Genomic DNA, 20,322 nt, shown 5'->3' on the forward strand with positions numbered 1-20,322 from the left:
GTGTTTAGGTCCTACACACACAATTCAGCCCCCCCTGCCACCACCAGAGATCACTTGAGACCGGGAAGACAAAAAATTTCATCCCAAAACTCTACCAGAACCTTTAATTTTCATTTCCCGTCAAAATGCACACACATCGGAATTACATGTCCCACGAGTTTGTAAATGACCCACAATATCGTAAAGAAAGATGCTGTCACGTTTTGGAATGTGAGGTACAAGGAGGAAACTGCTTGTTTTTTAGAGTCTTGTTTATATCCAATTCAGTCTGAATGTGTCGTGATTGTATTTTAATATAAAACCTTGTCCAAATAATAATTTCACTCTGTCTGCCATCCTGCCCGAGGAAGAGAACTATATTAGAGGAGCCTTCTTGTGTGTCAGGATCAAACCACAGCAGAAGGTTTACGGAGTTGAAGGGTCAAAAGTTTAGTGGGTTGCGCCCTAGATTCGCATCACACTCTCATCCAAGCCAATGGCTATGTCAAACACAAAAGTGTGAAGGCGGCAGAGAGCCATGCAGGAGGAGTTACTGATTAGAGAAGTTATGACGGGAAGAAAAGGAGGGGTGAACACATGATGTTCCTTCACTGAAAAAAATGGAAGGAGGGTTGTTCAATTTAAAAAGATCCAGTTTGTATGTGGGATATACAAAATGACATGATTTACTCTTAAAACATTTCAATTCAGAGGGGATTTAAAAACTGGATGTTGGGGGCTGGCTCAAGAAGAAGAGGATACAGTTGCTTGCTGGCTGCACCATTTTCTCCTTCTTTAAAAGTATTCTCAGGGGATTTGGGGCTGTTGTTGGATACCTTAAAAGGTGATAAAAACGCCAGGGAAGGATGATTCATTGGGGTTTATCAACACCACAAAATAGAACAACCCACGCACATGTCGGCACGCCGAACTCCCGGGGCCAACAACAAAAACATAGAATTATATAAAACATGTTTTTTGGCTTGCCTTTTTTTTTACTTACCATGACGATTAATTTCAAAACCTACCGTCATGTTCCAAACAGTGATGTGTGTTAGCTGTGTCCACGAAACAAAAACGTGAGTAATGGTTGATTTGTCATTTGTGTGTGCGTGTGTGTTGTAAAGAATTAACTAATTGAAAAAAGGAAACTATTTGATAAGCATTAGAACTTTTTATAACATTGAGCTTTCTTTTTCTAGGCATCACTGGCAAATTCCACTACGAAAAAGGGTCACAAAATCTGAAAATTCTCTTTACCCACAACGAAATAATATTTTTGAAGTTTGGCAGGAAAGTCTAAAATTTTCCACAAAGTGGACCAATCAGTCGGTGCACCTTTTGTATGCACTGAATTCAAGATTCTGTAGATATAGCTTGACAGCTTGACTCTCTGGGTACAGTGCTTGCTGACGCGCCGTGACCGGATGATTCGCCTAAAGACGTTTCGCCGACGGACGTTTGACAGACGGACAGGTCGCCGAATGGACGTTCCGCCGAACGTTCATTCGGCCGAACGGCCGTTCGGCCGAATGAACATTCGGCAGAATGGAGGTTTCGCCGAAACGGGATTCGCACGCTTGCCCCGCCCCCGGATCGTGTGTGTACAAGTTTTTCAACCTCGGCCCGCGGGCCATATACGGCCCGTTAGGATTTTTAATCCGGCCCGCCGAGTAGGTAAATCATATCCCTACGGTCATCGGAGGGGTTTCTACCCGGGAACAGTGCTTTGTGGGCGGATTTTAATGACATATGCTGAGTTTCATTATCGAGCTCCATATTTTTCCAGAGTTTGAGCACTTTAAAAATCGGCGGGGGTTCCGCCCGAGCCTATCCGAGAATAGTGCACCGTGAGTGGACTGGGTTGGACGATGCCCCGCTGAATTTCTGCAGCTCCAGAAATTTTTCAAATTTGAGCCCCCACACACATTGGACCACAGTGCTCTGTGGGCGGACAGGGGTGACACATGCCCCGCTGGAATCCTGAGCACCATACATTTTTTCTAAGTGTGAGCACCACACACATCGGCTGTTTTTTTCCCGTGAGGATGCTTTTCATTGACTATAGCTCAGCCTTCAACACTACAATACCGGACATTCTGGCTGACAAACTCTCCCACCTTGGACTATCCTCTTCCATCTGCTGCTGGATAAAGAACTTCCTAACCAACCGACCACAAACTTTTAGACTTGGTCCCCACCTCTCTTCCTCCATTACACTGAGCACTGGCTACCCTCAAGGCTGTGTACTGAGTCCTCTTCTGTACTCCCTGTACACATACAACTGTACACTGACCCACCAGGCTAACTCCATCATCAAATTTGCCGATGACACCACTGTGGTCGGACTCATCTCAGGAGGGGATGAGTCGGCCTACGGAGATGAGGTCAACAAACTGTCTTCGTGGTGCTTGGTGAACAATCTCACACTGAACACCACGAAAACTAAAGAAATAATCCTGGACTTTCGCAAACGCAGCACAGATCTGGCCCCACTCCTCATAAATGGAGTATGCGTAGACAGGGCCCAGTCCTTCAAATTCCTGGGGGTCCACGTCACGGATAAGCTCTCCTGGTCTACCAACACCATGGCAGTGGTGAAGAAGGCCCAGAAATGACTCCATTTCCTGAGGGTACTCAGGAGGAACAACTTGGACACTGAGCTTCTGGTAACCTTCTATAGAGCCACTGTGGAGAGCATCCTGGCATACTGCATTACAGTGTGGTATGCTGGAAGCAGGCAGCAGACAAAAAGGCCATGCAGAGAGTGATCAACACTGCCCAGAAGATCGTCGGCTGCTCTCTGCCCTCACTGGAAGACATTGCCAGCCCTCGATACCTCAGCATACCACCCTAGTCACAACCTGTTCCAGCTGCTGCCCTGTGGCAGACGCTACAGGTCTCACAAAGCACGGACAAATAGGCTTAAGGACAGTTTTTTTTTCCCACAGCCATCAGGACTCTGAACTTGCGGTAGCACGACACACAATCCCTTCTGTGTAATAACTTTGGGGTCAGGTAACATGAAGGACGTTGGGCGGTGATCTGCCTCCTGCTGGCTGACTGAAGGTAAGTGAGGAGACAGCCAGGAGGTAAGTGATCCGTTGTTTGCTGGCATCTGCGAGGCAAACTTTTTTTCTGCAGTCGCCGGGATTTGGTTGCGCTCGGGGGGAGATGCGATGTATCCATCACGGCATATTGCCAACAAGTCTGAAATTAACCACCGGGATCTCCGTGGATAGTAATAATATCTTAGATTAGGCAATTTAGGCCTTTTTTAGTAGTTACTTTAACAGATTGTGATTCATATACTTTTATATTACTTATTTTGGCCTTTTGCCGGGAAAGCGCACTTAGTGGAGTAGCGCCACCAATTTCGTCATACGCAGCTGGGTATGATGACAATTAGGCTTTTGACGAGTCAATGATGATGACAAAGCCTATGTCTGATTGGATTAGATTAGATTAGATAGGAGTCAGCCCACACTTTGCCACAAAGGCCGGGCGACACTCAATTGCTCAGAGTGCCACAGAATGTATAATAGGCAAAACGAGAGCACATGCAACTTGCCGACATGGTATGTGGGGGTTATGACAAGCAGGAGCACATCCTAGCAGACCATCCAGTTAAGTAACCCAGGACTCGAAGGGTGCCAGCACAGGCTTCAAGCACAAACTGTAATCCCTACTGCAGAGTATGCAGACACTCGCTGGGGCTGATCGCCCTTGAACTTGGCGGTCCACCAGCTCCGTTCTGTATTTTTATGGGATTTTTCACTGTTTGTGGGGCTGCTCTACCTTGCTCCTATTATTGTGCTGGCAAGAGGGTTATGACCATCCTCGTCGTATAACCGCTCCACACAGTATCATGTGCTTGGAATGTTGTGAGTGAGGTTGCCTTTTTTGTCCCCTGTGCTTACATGGGTACTCGGACGTTTGGTCAAAGGACTTTTGGTCGCCGAACTTTTGGTCGCCGGACGTTTGGTCGCCCGGAAGGTTATTGATAATTACCATTTAAAATTGTTGCTCAAATTCCCTAAATACAAACTGCGAATTATTATTTTGTCATACTTAATGCCCTATTAATTATTAGGCTAAAGAAAAGCTCCAAATTTCCCCTACTTTTATTGTGTTTTGTTGGAGAACTTGTTAAGACCCTGACTGACGTCCCTTCCCAAGGGGACCACCCATGTACATACACACTCATACACTCACACGTTCGCTCAGTGAAACTGCTCAGGGCCATTTTTGGTTTTGATTGATGCGTAGACCGTGTCGTTTTACCTTGTTTGTTCGCCGGACGTTTGGTCGCGGACGTTTGGTCGCCGGACTTTTGGTCGCCGGACGTTTGGTCACGGACGTTTGGTCACGGACGTTTGGTCACGGACGTTTGGTCACGGACGTTTGGTCGCCGGACGTTTGAGACTTCAGATGCAACCTAGATGTTTGCTTTTGTATTCCCTTCAAAATATTCCCAAATTGATGCACACAAATGTTCTCACAATAGGATAACGCACGACCACTTGCCAACGAGTATTAGTATATACGCCATTCGCACTGACTAACGCGAAAGAAAAAACACTGAAAAAATGAAACGCTCCGCCCAATGTTCGCAGAGACATTGCACGAGGGAGTTGCGACCACAGAGACATTACAGGAGGGAATTGCGGGGAGAGAGACAGTGCCCATGATGTTCTTATGAGCAGCCTCTCGCGTCCGCTGTCTGCTCGTATATCAAAATTTGTCTCATATCTCAAGATAAATATTTGCTCAAAATTTTACTCGTATCTCAAATTGCTCGTATGTCGTGGAAGTCGTATGTCGAGGTACCACTGTACGTGAATACAAATTTGTATTAATTTCACATTCGGGGAGGGTGGGGTTGGCTGTCACAAGGTCTTACTTGCTATGATCAGCTAAAGTGCTATTAAGCTGTTTTATCTGTAATTTGAGAATGACCCTGCAGTTTCAATAATTTTGTCACAACATTCATTGTCTTGAAACAATTAGTTGTCTAACTGTTCTTATTTATTGCTGTTTTTGTGTGTGCCCTAGGATATCCAAGGAATTGAGGGTGATTTGAAGCAGAGTCATGGTAATCGACAGAGGAAATGATGATATTAAAATAATTATTGATTCAATCTGGGTGGCGGCCTGGCGGCCTCACAGTTCTGGGCTTGAGGGTTCGATTCCCAGTTTGGTCCTCACTATGGAGTTTGCATGTTCTCCCCGGGCTTACGTGGTTTTCTCTGGTTACTCTGGTTTCCTCCCAAATCACAAAAACATGCAAGGTGTCACGTTCTGTTGTCCATAATGTCTGTCTTTTCAGCAGCTGATGAGCCGAAGGGGCGGGGGTGTGGAACACACCTGGAACGCATTTGTGGACCCAGTATATAATAAGGACAACGGCCAAAATCAGCTGATTGTTGGAATATTGCTCTTGCTTACCGGTGTGTGTACCCGACATCCATTCCGAGCCCTCCTGACTTCACTTTTTATTTTGCAAGATGGCTGCGTAAATGCAGCGGCTAAAAGCTCGCCCTACTTGTGCACTCTTTTCATATGTTTTGTATGTCTTTTCGTAAGCTGTTCGTCAAAACCAGATTTTAATGTCAACTATAACAGATTAGACTTATTAAACATTACGGTTTCTAGCAACTTCCATCCCGCGCACAGCATTTCGGAAGAGATTGCAAAATTCTAGGGCCCTCATAGTTTATTATCGGGTCTGGTCAGCGAAGGAGACGGCGTAAGAAGAGAAAACAGAAGTAAAGCTGTAGAGCGAGCCTGTTGGATAAGCTCAAGAAACACCAACTAATAACATCACTGTCAAGCAGCTAGCCCTCTAACGTTAGATACATTGTAAACAAGACGGACGATTTGGAATTACAGCTCGTCGCTAATTGCTATGTTTGAAAATGTGCCATGCTAATCGTCTCAGAGACGTGGCTATGTCCACAAATACCCAAGCTATGGTGCAGCTAGCAGGGTGCACACTTTAGATCAGACCGGATGTGCGACTCAGAGAATGTTGTGTTTGGCTTTGCATCTATGTGAATGAGTGATGGTGTAACAATAGCACTGTTCTGGATAGACACTTCTCCGCACATTGAATTCATGTTGGTGAGATGTAGACCCTTCTTTCTGCCCAGAGAGATTATCACTGCTGTCTACATCCCACTGGATGCTACGGTAAGTACCACTCTCCCTACTAATGGACACAATAAACAATCACAAAAACGCCTACACAAGTGCCATGCACATAATTTCAGGAGATTTTAATCAGACAAATCTAAAAAAAAATTACCAGCACATGAAATGTCCAACGAGAGGATAAAACTCTGGATTACATTTCCTCTAACATCAAAGCAGCATACAGAGCGATACCATTCATATTTTGGACAGTCAGACTACATCGCTTTGTTCTTGGCCCCAGCATACAATCCCCTCAGCCGACAAAATAAGCCCCAAAGGCGAACCATTATCAACCATTAACCTGACGACGCCCTCCGCCGACTCCAAGGCTGCTTTGAACAGACACCATGGGAAACTTTCCACCATGGACGTGAGACATGTGCTCCATGCAGTCAACCACAGGAAGGCCACAGGACAAGATGGAATACCGAGGACTTAAGGCAGGGGTCCCCAAACTTTTTCTTGTGAGGGCCACATAACTTTTCCCTTCTCTGATGGGGGGCCGGTGTCAGTTTGTAACAGAAAAAGTGTGACGATCGTAGGGGAGCTTAATTTTTTTTTATTGTTTTCCAGAAAGCCACACATAACCAAATAACCCTTTCCAGGTTCTTTACAGAAAAAAAGTCAGGAAACATATAATAACACTATTAATGAAATAAATAATAACTGAATAACTCTCTCTGGGTTCTTCATAGAAAAAAAAGCCATGGAACATTAACTTTCTGTTGTGCCATGCACAATCTTCTCCCTTTGCTCTGAAGTTTATGCACGACACCACTACCGTCATTACAGAATCCCACGTCAACATTTTGCAGCACAGTGCTTGGTGGTGAATTTGGCAGTGGACTCGTAGCGGGGTGGTGAGACCCCTTTTTTCCAACTCCCGGTTCATGCGTCCCATTATTAGACCGCGAGTTTCGGCCACCATGCTAGGAGCCCCGTCAGTCGTGATGCTAGCTAGCTTTGACCAGTCCAGGTCCAACTTCTCCATGGTTTGGCACACTTTGTCAAAAATATCCTCTCCTGTTGTAGTCCCTTTGAGACTTTGGAGGGCTGCCAGATCCTCGCAAATCTCAAAGTTTGCGCTAACTCCACGAATAAAAATGAGCAGTTGCGCTGTGTCTTGCACGTCCGTGCTTTCATCCAGTGCTAATGAAAAAAAGTCAAATTATTTCGTCTTCTGCTGCAGCTGGGCATATACATTACTCCCGATTTCTTCAACGCGTCTGGTCATTGTACTCACCGACAGACTTACGGCATTAAATGCATCTTTCTTCTCGGGACACACCTCCTCCGCGACAGTATCCATACATTTCTTAACAAACTCTCCGTCAGTGAAAGGCTTACCGCTGCTTGCTGTCAATTTACCAACCCAAAAGCTGGCCCGAACGGATGCCTGGTTCTGCTGAGATAGTAGTCCACTTTTTCGCTTTGAGAGTTTGTCTGCTCGTATTTGGCCTTGCAATCTATCGTACTTGTCTTTGTGACGGGATTCATAGTGTTGGCAAAGATTGTATTCTTTGAATACCGCCACCGTCTCTTGACAAATGAGACAAACAGCGTTTTCTTTGCATTGAACAAAAAAATAATCGTTTGTCCACTCCAGGTTAAATACCCTGCATTCTGAATCAATTTTTCTCTCACCTAACTTTTTCGCCATTATTCCGTTCTCAAACAGGTTGCAGTTTTAATATGCTTGAATAGTCCGCGATGGTCCCAGGGCTCCGCCCTCACCTGCGATCGTCCAGATGTCTCGGTAACACTGCTCGTGCAAGCAACGGTGGACGTGCCCACATGCATCAAAGGGAAACACTCTCCCCGCGCGTGTCACCAAAGAAGCAATGCGAAGCCCCGCTTCACTGGGATGATTTGTGGGCTCAGCAGGGGTGCAATGAACCAAACACAAGATTAAAACGTCCCAGTCTTCAAGGCCAAATAGGAAAAAAATCCGATAGTGTCTCTGGTATTGTTCAGAGGGCCGGTCCAAATGTGCCGGCGGGCCGCATCCCAAAAAAAAAAAAAAAAAAAAATCCGATAGCGTCTCTGGTATTGTTCAGAGGGCCGGTCCAAATGTGCCGGCGGGCCGTATCCGGCCCGCGGGCCGTAGTTTGGTGACCCCTGACTTAAGGCATGTGCTGACCAACTATCACCAGTCTTCAGACATTTTAGACCTGTCACTAGAACAAGCCACTGTTTGTCACCCACAAACAATCTGGGCGACTACCGCCCAGTAGCTCTCACATCAATCATCTCAAAGTGCTTTGAAAAACTGGTACTAAAACATAAAATTCTGTCTTCCCTTCATCCTCAACCCGCATCAGTTTGCATATCGGCCAAATAGATCCACCAAGATGCAATAACCACCGCCCTCTACGCTGCACCGAGCGACCTTGAGAAAAGAGGGAGCCTTTTCAGAATTCTCTTTATCAACTACAGCTCAGCCTTTACCATAAAAGTGGACATTTTTATCCCCAAGTTGGCCAACCTGTGGCTCCCACCTTCCCATGCAACTCGGCGGGGGACGTCTCCTGTTGGCAGAGCAGCGGAGGAGGAAACAAGGTGGGGTGTGTCTATATTGCAGCTTTCTGGGCCACCTAGTGGCCACTTTTGACGCGCTGTCCTCGCGCCGCCGTGCTGCTACTCCCCATAAGGCTTCTCACGACGGAGAAAAAGGACAAAGACCCCCGAGGACTTCATGTGAGTCCCCACGTGGCATGTTAAAGAAATTAGGACGGCAGGAGACTACTAGGGTGCAAGTACCTGGGGTAGTATTGTTTGGGGAGAATAATTTCAGAATATCTGCTCTGATTGACTCGGGGGCAGATGACTGTTTTATGGACCCATGGGTAGTTGCCGTGATTAAATGTGCACTGACCACGCTTTCCGCCCCTAAAAGGGTTTGTGACCTCGATAGGTGACTCCTGGCGGCTGTTAGGTCAGTAACTGCACCACTATGTCTGAAACTATCCGGAAACCATTGTGAGGTCTGCGCTTTTCCCGTCATGCCATCCAAATCAGCTCCAATTGTTCTGGGCCTCCCTTGGCTGAAGGTACATAATCCTTATATAGATTGGGCTAGGGCACGGGTAGAGACCTGAAGCTCTTTTTGCTACGATCACTGTCTAAAGTCTGCTTCGTTACTTCTCAATAAACTCCTAATCTGGTCAGTTTGGCAAATGTACCACCTGAATATCTCGATCTCCATCAGGTGTTTAGTGTGGAGCAGTCCAAGACATTTCCTCCGCACCGACCATACGATTGGGCTGTAGAGCTACCTGGCTCAAGGCTGTACCAGGTTTTTCAAGCCTGAGAAGGAAGCATTAAGGGAATATATCTCATCTTTGTTAGCCGCTGGCCTGATTCGCCCGTCATCATCACCGCTAGGGGTGGGATTCTTCTTTGTTGATAAGAAAGACAATTCCCTCAGGCCCTGTATTGATTTCCGTGGTCTCAATGACATATCTGTTAAGAACAAATACCCTCTCCCTTTTTTTAGACTCTGCATTTGCACCACTTTCATTTGTCACTATTTCCACCAAACTAGATTTGCGCAATGCCTACCACAGATTTCGGGAGGGGGGTGAGTGGAAAACGACGTTCAAGACTCCACTTGGGCATTTTTAATACTTAGTAATGCCTTTTGGCCTCACCAATGCACCGCACCGTCTGTGTTTCAAAATCTTATCACTGATATTGTACATGACATGTTGAACGTTTTTTGCTTTGTTTACTTGGATGACATCAATATTTTTCCCCCTGGAATTTATGTGAACACCGTCAACATGTCCGCATGATCTCCTCCTTTATCTCGTCTGGGCGATGGCGGCCCTCTGTACACTGCGCGGACTATTCTCGACTCCCATAGGTGGGGGAGGGGGGTGCAGTATCTGGTCGACTGGGAGGTTTGTGACCATGAGGGTACTGTCATATTCTGTTGCCTACAGTGACGTGTCGTTTCAGCAGCTGATTAAGCCAATGAGGTGGGGTGGGATCAGCACACTTGCAGCTGATTGACACTTCTGGTATTTAAGGACTCCTACCACATCCGGCGGAATGTTGGAATATTGCGTGCCCTGCCCTTGCTTACCGCGCTGCTGGTCCAACTGCTCGCTGTGACTTTGGAAGTTTGTGTTTTGTGTTCTTTTGTACTTTGAAAACCTGAGTTTATTCGCCGACTCTGTCTCTGTTTTTGTTCAATAAATTTGAGATTTTTGTGCATTGAATAGTAGTTGTAGTTGTTGTGGATAATTATTTCGCTTTCTGATTCATATTATATCACCATAACACACTACAACTATTTTCCTATGCATTTAAATACCTTAATAATGGTACTGTTGTAGGGATATAAACTAAAGGGGACATAAAATAAAGAACAAAGTTGCTTTAAAAATAATATACATAAATAAAAATAAACATGGAGACTAGTTATTGTGAGCCAGCCAATAGCAAGCTGTGTGCAGGACGCAACTCTATCGCGACCATTTAGATATACAGTGGTACCTCGTCATACGACCGCTCGCCATACAATATTCTCGTCCTACGACGGAAATTTCGATCGAATAAATCGCCCGTGATGCTGTCAAAATTTCGTGATGCGACCAAGCCAGGTGGCCATGGCACTGTCTTCTTTGCATCTCTTTCGTGTATAAAATATGTCTACGAGCACTGGGCGGACTTTGCATTTCCACAACCGTCCCCCCCCCCCCCCCCCCCACTTTGGTCTACATTTACATACCAGGTAAACAACAATGGATCGGCAGAGTTTTGCAAAGAAAATATCTGGAATATACAATCAGACGCAGGGAAGCGGCAAGTTCCAAACAACTCTTGATGCGTTCGTTTTGAAGGCTCCGGCGGAATGTCGGGGTGGGGTCAACCCATTACAAAGGTAAAAAAGATTAAAACAAAATTAGAATTCAGTTTTGTGTGAAATTACATTAAACGTTGAGTGTCTGTATATATTAATCCAAGTTAATTTAAATTTGTTTGTTCGTTTACGAGTGCCGTGGATAAAGTCCCCCCAACACCCCCCCCCCCCCCCGCCTCCGTGTGTGTCGTTGCCTTCCCCTCCGCGAGATGCATCTAATTTTACTTCTATTAAACAGATTTTATTACTATTAAACCACTCGTTATTTATTACTTTGTCAATACATGGCGAATTAGAAGAAATAAAACATGTTTTACACGAGTGCGTCGTTGCCGTGGATAAAGTTTTTTCAGAGGGTTGGAACGAATTAATTTGTTTTCCATTCATTTCAATGGGAAACGTCCGCTCGAGTTACGAGAATCTCGTCATACGATCTCAGTCTCGGAACGGATTACGATCGTATGTCGAGGTTCCACTGTACTATAATGTATACAGGAAATGTATTTATAGTTTGGGGGTTTTCATAACTTGCATCTTATTTTCGTATGTTGGAACAGTAATTGAGGCTTAAACTCTCCTCTTGTTCTTAGTGGACAATTCCCCGAGTTGTAGCTGAGATACTTTTCTTTGCAGTTCTTTGTCTTGTTCCTTCAGCCGTTGTTCATCCCATCTGTAATTTTCGATGGCGTGCACCACGCATTCACAGAACTCTCGATGTGACTTTGACGCTGTGTAGTTGGCATGGCTTCAATAACCGCTTTTCTGAATAGCGTCATCATCAGAGGACTGTTGTCAACTTCCTTTTTTGTTTCTTGTTTCCACCTTTTAAGATCCCGGCTGATGTATTCGGCAGGGTTTTCCGTATTAGTGATCAGCTATCCTTTCTGGGCCTTGGGATCAATCTTGATCGGATATTCCCTCCGCAATGTTGCCCACTAGTCTCTACGTAATTGATTGAACTCAAATCCATCCGCTTTTGGTTTACGCATCCAATGATGTTCGCTCAGGTACAAGACATTTTCCATTGTTGGTACTCTTGCCCACACTGCTTTTGAGCAGTGCCAGGATCTTGCCCACTGTCTCTTCTTCAGATGCACTTATCCACTTGCTGGCCCCCTCATGAATTGCAGGGAACAGCGCCACAAATCCCTCAAGTTCCCAGGTTGTCCATGCAATGTACTGTCCCTGGGCTCCTTTTATTAAAATTGGAAATTGATTAGCAGGATCAGTATACCTATCTGGAGGGTGAATGCCAGGTCTGAATCTGAGATCATATTGTTTACCTTCCGTATGTGTTGCCGCAAATGTAAGACAACCTCCCAATACTTCTTTCTTTTCTGTCACTGCTACCTTATTTAGCCTGTCTGTCCCTTCTCTCACTTTGACTGGCAGATATTTCTGCAGTATTGTGGCAGACTTGGCAACCTTTCCGCCGGTGACAAAGGAGAATGACTTCCTTCACCTAGGACCACATCCTCTGCAATATTTACACTACCGGTGATGAAAGGATATAGACCTGATGGCACCACATCTGACCACTGATCATTGAGATGCCCATGTTTGATGGTGCTGTGCTAAAGGGCATGTCAACAAAACAGTCAGATAGGACAGCCAAACTTTATTAATACCTAGATTACAAATCAGCTTTCTGACAACTCCATTCACTCCCAACATGAATGAACAACAGTTTTTTTTTCTCCGAGGTTGAAGTATTAGTATTTTTGTGACACAGCAATAGCATAATAACTCATGTTGAACAGGTGGGCAAATGCAGCATCCAACACGCACGTCTCCGTCTCACCAAAGTCGTCATTAATCGAGTCAGTAATTTCTGCCTTCCTGAAAACTCGGACCACAGTTGAGACTTCCACTGGGAATGACGGCGAACATAGAATTAATGTGCTAGATCGAGCTCAACCGAAATGAAACACCGTTTTATATATCTCAGCATTCACCGCGCACCGGAAATAGAGTCGGGGGCTGCTTGCCGTAGTTGCGAGAGCTGTTGCGGCTCAATATTGATCATATATAATATATTTATATATATAGTTCGCTGGATTAAAATCAGACTATGATGCAGACAGTCTGTTTATATCAAGCTGGTTAGTAGACTGTTAACACAAAATGCACTCAATTCAAACGCTTTGGTCAATACAATTGTGTACTGACAGAGTTAATTCAGCTTTCCCTCAAGCTGGCCATGCAAAAAATAAAAACGCACTCTCTTCTGTTTCTAACACTTCCGCAAAAGGAGAGGCGCGTTGCCACGCGGGTGGTCTTCGCGGGTCCCCTTGGCATTCCGTTTATGCTCGGAATGGAGACAGCTCATACCGCCTGCAGAGATTTCAACACTGCTCCACGTGATTTACAGCACGCACACAGAAAACACCACAGCACTTCCCACCAGAATATCGACCACAACCGCTTTAGTTCAAATTCGACTATTTCTTGGTACAAAGTAACTCAACTTCGTGTTTACGTTCCAGAAGTGACCTCTCAAACGTTTTTCCCACAAAAAAATTATAGCATTACGTTTTTTCACACTTTTGTGTTTGATCACACATACACACACACACACAGACTCACTCACACACAATTCTGAATACTCGGTAGCCTATATTATAAAATATAAAAAATAATAATCCATCATTAATTGGTCCGTACTCATAGAGACTGTTTTTACTGTTTTCTCAAACACAGACTGGGTCCAATGGAATATTAAATATAAATATTCCCTCGAAACCATGGATTATTTTAGGCGCAACGGGGATTGACCATGTGTTTCCTCCTAATGCGTATTTGGAGGGTGTGACCCTCAATTCTACCGACGGGCTAAACCTGAAATAACGTTCAAACAGACGTTACAATTAATCAACAGTCTATGACTTCATCTAACCATTTCACACTTTTCCACTAACCCCCGGACAAGGGCACTAGAGTTCCCCTTGAGGCAAGCAGCTTGGGGTCACAGCCGCAAGGTTCAAACTGCCCTCTTAACTCTTTTTCTTTTTTCCCAATGAAATTCAAATCAGCTGTTCAACCGCATGCTCAAGTCTTTCTTTTAATAAAACACCCGGAGACCGTTTTTCAGCCTCCGAGCGAGTGAGGTTCTTTCTCCTATTCTTTCAACACAAGTCCTTTCAGCCTGGGAAATTACAACTACAGTAATACATTGACATACGAGAGCCCCGACATATGAGGAATTTGAGATACGAGTAAAATTCTGTGCAAATATTTACCTTGAGATACGAGACAAATTTTGAGATACAAGCATTTGAGACATCCAGGTGGCCAAACTGCGAGAGGCTGCTTATTATTTCAGCGCACTGTCATTCTCGCCGCACATCCCTCGTGCAAAGATCGGAGCGGAGAGGCGGAGCGTTGCATTTTTTTTGTGTTTTTTCGCCTCAGTCAGTGCAGAATTAAGGGAAACAATCGATCCAAAGCAAGCCAGTGCAATGGAGGGTAGTGCGAAGAAAAGGTGCATGATGACAATCGTTATTAAGCACGAAATCATCGAAATACATGCGTAGTGTACGTGTGACTGAGCTGACTCGCAAATACGTATGGAGAAGCAGGAAGTTTGCCTCAAAAGCCGTGGTGGAATACATTAATCTCTTTGCCTTGGTTATTGTACAAGAAGGTTTAAGTTTAGTGTAACATAAGATTAAAACTTTGTTAAAGTGTGTGTATACAAATCTAAGTTCATTTAAGATAAATTTAAAGTTTATGTTATGTTACGAGCACATCCGACAAGTCTCTCTCACTCTCGCTTCCGCGAACTTCCCGTTGTATTGAATAATGCCTCATTTTATCATTAAACATCCTAACCACTAGTTATGTGTTACTCTGTTAGTAGATGGTGAATTACAACTAATAAAAAAATGTGTTTTTCCATTGTAATATCCTGTTTTTTTGGTGTTTTCTTTTCTAGGGTGGGAACAAATTAATTAGTATTTAGTTATTTTTTTATGGGAAACGTTGATTTGAGATACGAGTACATCGACATACGAGCTCAGTCCCGGAACACATTAAGCTCATATCTCAAGGTATGACTATAGTTTTTATAATTTAGCTACAGCGTTGACTCCAGCCTCTCACACACCGTATGGCCAATCAAGTGGTAAGAAATCTTACCTTTTATCACGGCCGTTTTGAGATTTACGATACGGGGCCCGCTGAGCAGACAGCATTTACCAGCTTTCCCATCGGCTCCCAGTGCCGACAACGCCAATTATGGTAGTAAGAATCAGCACACTCTTACTGCTTAGGAGCAAGAAACCCGTTCTTTTGTCTTTTGAATTTGAAGGGGAGGCTCATAAGTGCATATCGGAGACAATGAAAGTTGTGACCAGATTTGGAATCTACTTTTTTGCACCATGCAGAATTAACATAGTTCGTGGATGGATCCTGTTATAAAGATTATCTTGGCAATCATGCTGGATTTGCAGTTATCACGCAGAAAGGAAGCAATTTCAGGACAGTTAAGGTGATCAGCCATGCTCTGCGCAGCTAGATGAATTGAAGGTGTTGACCGAAGCGTGTCTGTAATCGGCTGGCCACCAATTCAGGGTGTGCCCCGCCTCTGGCCTGAAGTCAGCTGGAACAGGCTCCAGCACCCCCCGTGACTCTAGTGAGGATTGTGCCGATATATCAGCACAAGCAGATAGTCGATTTAATCTCAGCCATGATGCATCCAAACAGACTTGCCATTATTAAGTGTCATGCACATAAGAAAGGTAACAATGACATTGTGTGAGGAAATAATGCAGCTGATGAAGCAGCGAAACTGGCAGCAAAAAGCCAGGTCACTGTTTGGCTTCCATTGGTATCGATATAACCAGTTGCGACGGCTGATGATACAATAGCCAGGTATGGTAGAAAGAGTTAATGGGACACTCAAAGAAAAACTCAGTAAAATGTGTCCTAGCACAAGGCTGAACTTGGTGGATGCGCTACCACTCGCACTAATGAGCTATTGCATGCAAACTAACAGGATTACCCATCTAACACTGAAATGCTTACGGGTCGACCGGCACCGCAGTTGAGAGGACCCTATAAGGAGCCCCCTCTGGAGCAGCTGCAAAATGAACTAAAATACTATTTAACATAGCTAACTGCTAAACATAGAGCTATCTATGAGCAGAAGAAAAGCTGGGTTCCTGAATCTAGGGAACTGACTGGCGGCTCGGTGGTGCCAGGCGATCAAGTGTACATCAAGGTATACAGGTGAAAGGGGCACGAGCTAAGATGACAAAGTCCTTACAAGGTGGTCCGAGCAACACATACAGCTGTCCAGGTGGAAGGGAGCACGACGTGGTACCACCTCAACCATTGTACTAAGGTGCGTGCATCGGGATCGAAAATCAAGGAGCAGAGCAGCGCGGACAGCCCCAAAGAGGAGCCAGATGTCAAGGATTCACCTCCTGGTGATGGTGATCTGCGTGCTGCGGGTGCTGGTGATTTCGACACCAGTGACCCAGCCCATGGGGACAGTAAAGAGACTGTCCAATAAGGTTGGATATGAGGTAAAAGCATAGTCTACAACCACAACACGAGCACCAAGACTGACATTTATAGGTGTGGCAAAGGGTGTGGAACTGCGGACTGTTAAATTTAAGGCAAGTTAAGTGGAGGTTGGGTAGACATTCATTCGATTGCAGTATTAATAGAGACCCGGCGTTTATGTGGAAGAGACCCAGCGTTTATGTGGAAGAGACTTTACACCATACCAAAAACCCTCGGACTTGGGATCAGACCAGTGTAGTATACTTATACTGGAGAAACCCGGCCAGTGGTAAGTGGGTGTAAAAGTAAAGCCACATTGGAGGTTAATGAATTATGATTTCCGCCTAATATGGACAGGTCAACTGGGAATCGAACGGAAGGAAAAATATCTCTTTTAAGAGATCTTGATGATGAAACAGGGCCACGTTTATCAACGTGGCCAATGAGGGGTGTACTTAAGATACTTCCGGCAGATAATACTATGCAATTCACAGCTAATGCCACTCAGCAACCTCAAGCAGGCGCAAATAATATGGCTACGACTGTAAGGGCAAACGACGTGCCTACCAAAATATATTCGTCTAATGTGACAATGATTTCGGTAGTGACTTCAGCGATGGTAACAGTATAAACGACTGACCGAGTGTATGATGACTATAGCAGTATATGATGACTATAGCTTAGACGACACCAGAAATGACTCAGACAATGTTGACATTCCTATGTTCCTGACTCTCATGTTTATTTAGATTCAGGACATAGGATTGCAATGGCGCCCTGCTTGTATCTGGCTATATAAGACAAGCGCATTCAATAAAGATCTGGTTCTTCCTTTGCAATAAAGAAATGGTTTCTTGCTCCTAAAAAGTAAGAGTGAACTGATTCTTACTACCATATATGCACTTAATCTCTTTCATGGTGACAGACGATTAGCTCGCTTTAGACACGTGGCCACAGAATGATCTTCAATTGCCAGAAAAGTAGGAGGGCTCGGCTGGATGGGAATGATCGACGAGTGAAGGGATGAGATATAAATTATAGTTATATATTTGTTGTAATTGGAGATGAAGGGCGATATTAAAGGTCATGTCCTCTCATTTGATCAACTCCAACTTTGTGAACCCCAAATTCCCACTTTTCAAGGACTGCTCACAGAGCACCCTACCCAAAAACTCGAATAGAAATATTGCCACTCCCAAAGGCATGAGTCTTCCACATTGCAACCAGACTCTACTATCTACCACCAACTTCCTTCTTGAAAAGTCTGTGCCGTAGTCTTGATGTCCACGGGCACAATATACTGCTTCCTCTCGATTATAATTCAACCATTAGTCCTCCGAGATTTACGATCCTCTGTTTGCATGGCCAACATAATTACACTCTTCATAAATTTTTATTACACTTCTACGCCAAGGTGCCTTGTCGATGTCCGATCACAGACTTGAGTCTTTGCCTTATGACAATCCAGACTGAACTCATAAATTAAGTTTTACGCGGTGGTAATTTGATTTTAAGTAGCAGTTTTGTACAAACTGTGCACTCCACATTGTTGAATCTTCCCTGCCCACTTCATGTTGTAGGAGAATGGATGTTTTACAGCAGCTGAAATATTCTTGTTTATGGAGCCCCTCGTAAAACACAATAAATCATTTTAATAGTATCTATCCTGGCCAACCCGACGGCTGAGTAGTTAGCGTGTCGGCCTCACAATGTCAGTCCACCTGTGTGGAGTTTGCATGTTCTCCTCTGTGTGGGTTTTCTCCCACATTCCAAAGACTTGCATGGTAGGCTGATTGGACACTCTAAATTTCCCCTAGGTATGAGTGTGAGCCTGAATGGTTGTTTGTCCTTGTGCCCTGCGATTGGCTGGCAAACAATTCAGGGTGTCCCCCTGCCTCTGGCCAGAAGTCAGCTGGGATAGGCTCCAGCACCCCCCACGATCCTAGCGAGGATAAAGCTGTTTAGAAAATGAGATAAGATTAGATGAATATCTATCCTTTAGTTTTACCATTGCCTGGCTGCCTCTTCAAGATGTATCATTCGACGACCAACGTAAAGACCATTTTATAACGTTGCCATGCACAAGATGTTTCCAGGGCAGTATTGGTTTATTGGTTATTATTGAAGTTTTGAATTTTACATGTGTGGTTTTAGGTTTTGGGGTTTTAAATGCATGTTAAATGCACCCACCCCTTTCTTTTAGTTGTTTAGTCAATCATGATCGTGCCCTTCTTATTTATTTATTTGTTTGTTCATTTGTTTGTTTGTTTATTTATTTATTTTTTAGAAAAGGCTGAAAATCACCTAATTGTTACCATAAATACACTAGTCAATTATCACTTCTTTTGTTTGCCTTAACACAATATCAATCATTATAATAATGGTCAACCGCAACATTTTGGCCTTTGTTTTGATACTCAATCGCAAAAAGAGCAACCTGACCACATGTATGTAATTAAAAAAAAATACCATGCTAATTATTATGTGTATTATTGTTGCCCTAAATGTCTTAAATACCTTTTTGCATGCTTACCTATGTTATATTTACCAATTTAAAATGTGATTGATTTAACAATAGTAACATCTTACTTTGTACTTTACATTGTACAAACTATCCAGGCAGAGAGCCAAAGGACTGTCAGATGGCATACATCCGCCAGCAGGTTCTGGAGCTTAAAAAGGAGTTCCACAACAACGGACACCCACCTGAAAGGCTACCAGAGGGAGGATATAACATAGCCATTGTGTCTGTCAGAGCGCTAGATCAAATTCTGTTTCCAGAACAGACGAATGAAATGGGAGGAAGACAGTGGCGGTCCGTGCATTTTCTCGTAGCGCCCTCAATGAATCAATCCAACCCTCCAAAACTATTTCATGGCTATAAAACCTCGACTGCAGCTACAGCTGCGACACATAAAAAATAATCAATTAATCAATGCACAAAAATGGGGTAAAATCCACTTCCTAGCAGCATTTAATTATTAAATACAAATACTGGAGCTTTTCAGACATTACAACCGGGCCAGGGGGGTGATTTTCCTGGGAAAAGACAGCAATGAACGTCAATGGCGTACCGGCAAACATTGCCCAAAAATGGGGTAAAATCCAGCCGAAAAAAGCATTTATTGATTAAATACAAACACTGGAGCTTTTTAGACATCAGAACCAGGCCCGGAGTATCATTTCCCCGGGAAAATGACAGCGATGAAGGTCGATACGTCCATATACGTCCATATGCGAAACTGCAAAAATTGCACTAAAATGGGGTGAAATCCACTTCCTAGCAGCATTTATTGATTAAATAGAAATACTGGAGCTTTTCAGACATTACAGCCGGGCCAGGGAGATGATTTCCCTGGGAAAAGACAGTGATGGACGTCAATGGCGAAACGGCAAAAAATGCACTATAATGGGGTAAAATCCACTTCCTAGCAGCATTTAGTGATTCATTACAAATACTGGAGCTTTTCAGACATTACAACTAAATTAAAATTTTGGATTTTTAATTAATTATTTGGATTTTGAAAATATTGTCAAGGATGCATTGATTCTCACTTTAGAACCTCGCTACACTCTACTAGGCTCTCATTGGTTGTCTCAAAACAACCACGATTCAACGTTCTCTCTTATTATTTATCTCATATTTACTCAAAGACACATAGGGCACACATTAATTCATTCATTCATTCATTTTCTGAACCACTTTAACCTCACTATAAAAGTCTAAAATGTACTATAAAGTGGACGACTGTCTGACGCAGAGGCGTCAAACA

The sequence above is a fragment of the Stigmatopora argus genome, chromosome 14, assembly GCF_051989625.1.
Source record: "Stigmatopora argus isolate UIUO_Sarg chromosome 14, RoL_Sarg_1.0, whole genome shotgun sequence".
NCBI classification, from domain to species: Eukaryota; Metazoa; Chordata; class Actinopteri; order Syngnathiformes; family Syngnathidae; genus Stigmatopora; species Stigmatopora argus.